Here is a 6,886-nt window from a genome sequence, read left to right on the forward strand (position 1 = left end):
CCCCTTCATGCATCCATTGGCCCGCCACCACATGGTGTTGTTTGATTGTTATTTTTCTATATACTAGGGGCAACATAGTCATTTAATAACCTCTAGGAAGGGACTAGGGACTTCTTAGTCTCTGAAAACGAATAGGGAGGGACTTTTTAGGAACTAGAGACTTTTTAGTTGGGGCTAGAAAAAGTCCTAGAACTTATGAACCAAACAGGGCCGTAGTCACTTATTGAAATCTCTAAAAAGGCAAATATTTAGAAACAGAGGGAGTAATAGACATGCGCATGTTCGTGGCTAACACCACTTTCCCGGCACGTCGTCTCCCTCTTGCCGCTGGCTCTCGCGCATGTCTTCCACCTCGCCAAAGCAACCCCCCCCCCTCTCGCTCGAGCCTCTCTCCCCTGCGCGGTCGCACCGCCCCTCTCTCCCTCACGCGTCACGCCGCCTCGCCTTTGCCTCGCGCCGCCGCTCCCCCACTTCCCCGCGCCGCCACGCCGCTCCCTCTCTCCCCCGCTCCATTCCCTCGCGCCACCACACATCAGGGGCGTCTTCTCCGGCTCCGGCCACCGTGCTGCTTCTCCAACCACCTCTCCGACCTCCTGGGCCCACATGGCAGTGACTGGACATCGCCGGGACTGTGAGGACCGTCGGTCCGCACCGAGCTTCACGTCTGCCGGTCCGATCCCTGAAATCAGGACAGCTGCACTGCTCGGTCCGATGCGGACCGGGCCGCCGGCGGCCGGTCCAAACGATGGCTCGGACCAGGACCGGACCGGCCCGGACCGTGTCCACCCCTAGTGGAAAGGACAAGATCCATATATATAGAGATAAACCATGAAGTAAGAAGAAGTGCATCGTGATCGATCGGCTGTGTTCTCCGCGGTTTCGCGCCGTCGCCGCCGCCGCCGCCGTATTGCGCCATCTCCCCATAGGGCGCGTCGTTCGCGACCTCGCACCTTGGCTCGCTGAAGCGTCTACCTTTGGATCTCATGGGTTCATGTACGATCTGATAGCTTTTGCCTCTGGGTTTTCCCCGACGTGGACGGGCGCGTCTCTTCTCTGTGTTTTCGCCTCGCCTGATACACAAGAGAGATAGATAATGTATTTATTGTTAGTTAACCTGACAGATGGTACTCCAGGTTGTATCTTGCACACGCTCATCCGCACGCCGGTTGCCACCAGCGTATTCCGCTTGCTGCCCGTGCGCCGGACAGGCAAGGGTATGTGTGTGTGTGCACGAGGGCGCCGACGCCGGCCACGACCTCGTGTCTTGACGTGTGTCGCCACCACATCGGCCTCCGTCTCCTTGCTGCACGCGCTGCCGCCGGAAAGGGGCAGGGCGAGTGGGTTGCCCGGCGAGCGCCGTGGTTGACCTTCGGCCCCTCAAGGCTTATCTGCATGTAGACGCTGCCGCCATCAGGCGCGTCTTCTCTTCATGCGTCCCTCCTGGTGCTAGGCCTTCCCCGGCGGATGGCCTTGTGCCTGTGTATTTATAGGTGGTGGCGCTCGATGCGTAGCTAGGGTCACCGTCGTTCGGATGTTGCTGATTTTCTTGGAACTAGTCAATGTATGCGTGCAATGCACGTTAATTTGGAAGTATATTAAGTGCATGCATATATTAAGTAGGATATTATTTGCGTGTTATTATGTGATTAACACTATATTTAATATGAAATTAACTGCACGCTAAACGTGTTGAGCGCTCGACATTGAAGTAGTCTAGGTCGTTGGATTGACATGATTCGATAGCCGAGATTAACTGGATCTGCCCTTTTGAGTCTTTTTATATTGGTATAAATATAGATATAGATATAGATGGATATGCACGGCGTATGTTGATGCTCCTTGGTTTACTTATCTCTTCGACTGTTTTTCTTGACGTGCACTCCTACGAAACAAAGTACTACCAAACGTGCGATTCTCCGGCCGCCTTGCAAGTTCATCAATTTGTATTTTACCTTCAACAGGTTATACGGTTATTCAGGTATTCAGGTATGTACGCGCGCTTGCGGGCTGGGTATGTACTCGTAGATGTAAGTATTACTGCCGGGTATCTTTGCGCAGCGTCATAGACGTAGACTCGGCCTTCCGAATTGTAACCTGAATGTGCGAATAAGACTACACCACAGGGTAGCTACTGCTGGTATACATTAGATAGTACGTGCACGAACGCACATGCATGCATGCACGTAGAGCTAATCCAAGGTTGGGTTAGTGGGTGCATATGCATGTACGTATACATATATTCCCATCCTCAGGTTATTTCTACACTTTAAAAGAAGTAAAACCTTCACGATCCAAAGTCAATTACGAAGGTTAGTCACATAGGAGAAAAAAAAAGTATTCCACTTCTCTTCGTTGGTGCAAAATCACGTCGAACAAATGCCCCCTCGCCAAGTTGAGTTCGAGCACGGAGCGAATCAAACTCGACTTGGTGAAAATATATGACTATTTAGCGCAATTTCTTGCAGCCTTGGTTCTTTCTTTTGAGATAATGCGGGTAGGTCCTTCCGCATTTTGATCTATCGAGGAAGATTGTTGGGCCATCTAACAGCTATGGCGCCAATCAACAAAGTGACCTCAAGTTGTCTCCATTCGCAGCGGAATACCGTGCCATGATTGTGAGTTTTTTTATCAATCTAGCCGTGACAGCCTAACTGTTGCGGTGTCAGCCGTCTAAATCGAAGGGTTTCACGGATTCATGCTAGCTGCACTGGCGCATTGCACTGCCCCCATGATCTTCATATTATGATATAGGTGAGGTGTCGGTAGACCATCGATAGTTTTCCTTTCACCATGAATAGTGCATAGCCGGGTGGTATGCCGGGACGCCATCGACCTTGTGGATGATCGAGAGGATGATAGTGCCTCAAGCTTCATTGTTGTTGGAGATGGGGTGTGAGAGTGACATCGGTGCCACCCTTAGGAGTGCGCCGGTGCTGCCTTTTGTCACCCACCCTTCATGTCGGTGTAGGTGATTGGTCGCCGGGATGTCTTCGGCGCCACCACGGACGCATGGGTATTTTTGCCCCCAAGTGAACACGGTGTATGTCAGTGTAGAGGTTTGCCATCGGGATGTCATCGATGTTCATAGTGTGCGGGTTGGTTGGTGTAGGGAATCGACGTCGAGATGCTGTCAGCAACACCGAAAAGTACCTACTCATTGGCTGCAAAGACGTTGGGGAAGCGCAACAACTAGAAACACCCGGTCGCTGGATACGCTGAAATGAGAGACAGAGATAGAGATAAGACAAAGGGTAAACATGCAGGCATCTCCTTGAAGATGGACGCCACAAATTTGTTTTCAGTTTGTCTAATTCACATCTAGATATTTTTTAAGGATGTCACATCTAAGCTCCCACAAATATATAATGTAGATAGTGACCAATATGTAGAGTGCTTCGAAAGGTGCCATTCCGATGCTAGAGTGATAGCAGTTGATGTAAGCAAACTCGGGTAATGTATCTCTATGCCTATTTAGTAGGCCAACTCATTGATGCTCTTCGGGTCGATTGTATGTGATGTGTTCTGGTGTACAGAGGGAGATGCAATGATATTTAGAGAGAAAAGAGCAGTGCGAATAAGAAAAAAAGAGAATCGGGAGATGATTCCAGAATAGACACATAGACATCTAAAGTAAAGGGATGCATATGTTATTCCTATATATATCATCTATCTATGGAAAAAGTAAACATAGTTCGTTTTTGGGTTCCCCGAAGCCCCGAATGGATTGGTTCGTTTCTGCTTCTGCCAACGAAATGAAGGCCTCACCCCTTCTGAATGCTTCTCCGATCCTGAAGTTCTCGCGAAGAGAATAAGATGCAGCTCCCCCTCCCTCAATGTTTTTCCGCTTTGCTAATCTTCCCCTCTAACGCGGGTCGGGCTTAGGCGGGCACGGGAGGAAGAAAGAAAGTCGAAGAGCGTCTTATCCTTTGTCCTTTTTTCAGTGCAACACAGGAAAGCACCCTCTTTTTGTAATCCCTACAGCTTCCCAGAGGCTTGCTTATTTTTATTGAACGCATGGCGTAGCTAGGACCCCTCAAATCATGTTTGAGCCTATGTTCACCCGGGGCCAAAAAAGGAGAATTCCGGAATGTCTGCCGATGTTCAGATAAGGTGCATATCCCTTACCACTAAAGGAAAGGCTCGACTAAGGGGGGATATTAGCTAGGTAAGGAAAACGCTTTTCGGAGATTGAGATGTAGATTTGTTTTTCATCGAAAAGGAAGAAGGCCGAGGGGATAGCAGCCTTCCTTCGGGCTTTGCCTGCCGACATTCTAATAAAGAATTCCGGCTCGGCCTGGGAAAGCGCTGGCAACAACATAAAGATAGGGATCCATGTAGCTGCTGCGCTCGCCCACTTAGCAGCAGGTTTGGCATCTACTACAAAAGAGAGAATCCACTTCAGATAACCACACCTCTGCTAGGCAGCGTGTGGAATTGGCCGAGAGCGGACCAAATGGATATATAATCCAAGCCGAGAGTGTAGTTACGTGAACAACCGTCGGATGGAAAACAACTTTCACGTTCGGTTCAAAGATCACTTTTTTCGTGAGAATAAGTCCGTCCCTTTTGTGTGAATTCCCCAGCGGCGAATTAACAACTTGTGGGGCCCTATCTATTCAATCTCTCGAGCCCCAAGAAAACCCTCTCTCCCTCGGACTCAATCTATCTTTTGACTCTATATATGTGGGCACCTGATGTCTATGAGGGTTCACCCACCCCATCACTACCGTAGTAGTTGAAATCTCTAACTTAGGTGTGTTTGCCCATTACTTCTACCCATCTACGCGATTCTGAGATCTAGCCATTGGAGCTGAGATCCCCACTGTTTGACCTACCCAAGTAGGCTTTCTATTGAATATCCACCCGTGGTAATTGCTTGACTGGTAGAAGCACCAAGCTTTGGTACTATAGTCGTACTCGAGACCCTATTGAGCGCTAAGAGCGTGGCCGATGTTTCATGTTGTGGGTGGCCATCGGATTGTTCAGCATGCCCATGTGGATCCCTATCAATGTCCTAGACTACAAGTTCAACAAACTTCCGGCTTGGGTCAGGATACATAGTTACCCGGGATGGGCTTTCCCTCTGGATCACGCTAGGTCCTTGCTTGTTCCAACATCATGCTAGGAATGTATCACGTGCCCATGCAAACCAAAGGAAAGCAGATACAACTATTACAGATCCTAGTCCTATTCCTATCAGAACATCAGGGAGTGGGATTCCTTTGTAACAGCTTTGTTGTGGTCGTGGCTTACCTCACTGGACCAACGCTTCTGGCCGGAAGCTGGTTGATCGCCTGGTTGCCCATACCCATTAAGTTTCTCCAAAACATATCCATTTTCTTTGATTCACTGCTTGACTATCTGAGGTGAATCCGATGATCACATGGTCTTTTAGGAGGGAGGGTAGTGGGTTCTAAGAACACATCAGAGAAAGAAGACCAAACCTGCTTGAGTCCTCTTCTACATCTTGAGTACTTCCCACTCCAATGGATCTAGTTTTTAGAATAGCTTTGATCCGACCATGTAGAGCACTCATAGAGGTCCGGCTTCACGTCAGTAATCTACCACACCCATGCTAGCTCCATACCCCGGTACAAACCTCCTGTAATAACCCCTGCAACCCTCAGAGTTCTCTAAGATTGGTTGGTTCTGGCCAAGCTGTCATGCCATTTACCTTGTTTGTATCAGTAGATACCCCAGTTTCATAAATAATGTATTTCCTTTATGAAATTTGGCTCACCCACAAAAAGTTTGTTCTGCCGGAACACTTCCTCTAGCAACTTGAGATGCTTCACCATGGTAATCAACAAAATGTAATTTTGTAAGAAAGAAATCAAGAGAAAGCTAACTGTCAGCTATAAATATATGCTTTTGCATTCTATCCAGCAGCTGAGGCTTTATGTAGTAAAGAAGGAAATTCTTGGAGTTAGCACGGTTTTTGGCACGTTCTACCCCAAGTTAGACTATTGCCTTTTTAGCCTACGCTTGCTGCTTGCAGCATGGACTCGATAGATCTATCGAATCCATGCTTCCCCCGCCCTGAAGCGAGACTCTATCTAGATCTCAAAGAATAACTAGCTAGGCAGCCGGCAGGCAAAGAAAGGGGGCGGGGCATTTACTTGAAAATGACAACCGCCTGTTCCATCAACGGGGGCCTTGCACGAAAGCAAACCTACGATTAAGTAGCAGTTGCTTTTGCTGATAGGCCCAGTGAGGGGGGCATTGCCCTCAGTTCTTACCAACCTCAGGTGTGTACATCTAGCTTATTGTGTTCTTTTTTCATGCAAGCCTGACCTTAGTTGTCCATTTCTTATTCAATCAAGGCGCCCCTAGTGGACTTGGCGGTGCTCCTTTCTCAAACTAGAACAACTCTAAATGTTAGGGAAAATAAGGGAAGACCACCTGAGCGAACCGACCGAAGGGACTTTACTTATCCGAACCGAATGTTAGCGGCTTAAGGTAAGCCTATCACGAGCTGCGTTGCTGCTTGATCGGCGGGGAGGAAGATCTCAAAGTATGGGGAAAAGGATCAAGTGCTTTGACTTTGCTTTGACCCCGGCAATCCACCACAGGTTTGGTTTGAGAGCCGTGTGATGGGTGACTATCTAGCACGGTTGAGAGAGCATGTGTATGTAGTCTGCGCTGGTGAATGGAAGCCCCCTCCGCAAAAAAGAAGCGGCTCTTCCCATGGCTCTGTCACCATGGACTCTATTTATTATTATGGTAAATCATTGTATCAAGATGTCAATCTTAGATCTTATTTTAGTTCGATACGTCCACCTATGAAACTCGCCTTTGGTTTTCGCCTCGGTAGGTGTATTATTCTACATTTTCCCTAAAGGACATTCATTCATTTATTTCTTCCCAGGCGATCACCACGACTAAA

This window comes from Triticum dicoccoides, chromosome 7B (assembly GCF_002162155.2).
Source record: "Triticum dicoccoides isolate Atlit2015 ecotype Zavitan chromosome 7B, WEW_v2.0, whole genome shotgun sequence".
Lineage (NCBI taxonomy): Eukaryota > Viridiplantae > Streptophyta > Magnoliopsida > Poales > Poaceae > Triticum > Triticum dicoccoides.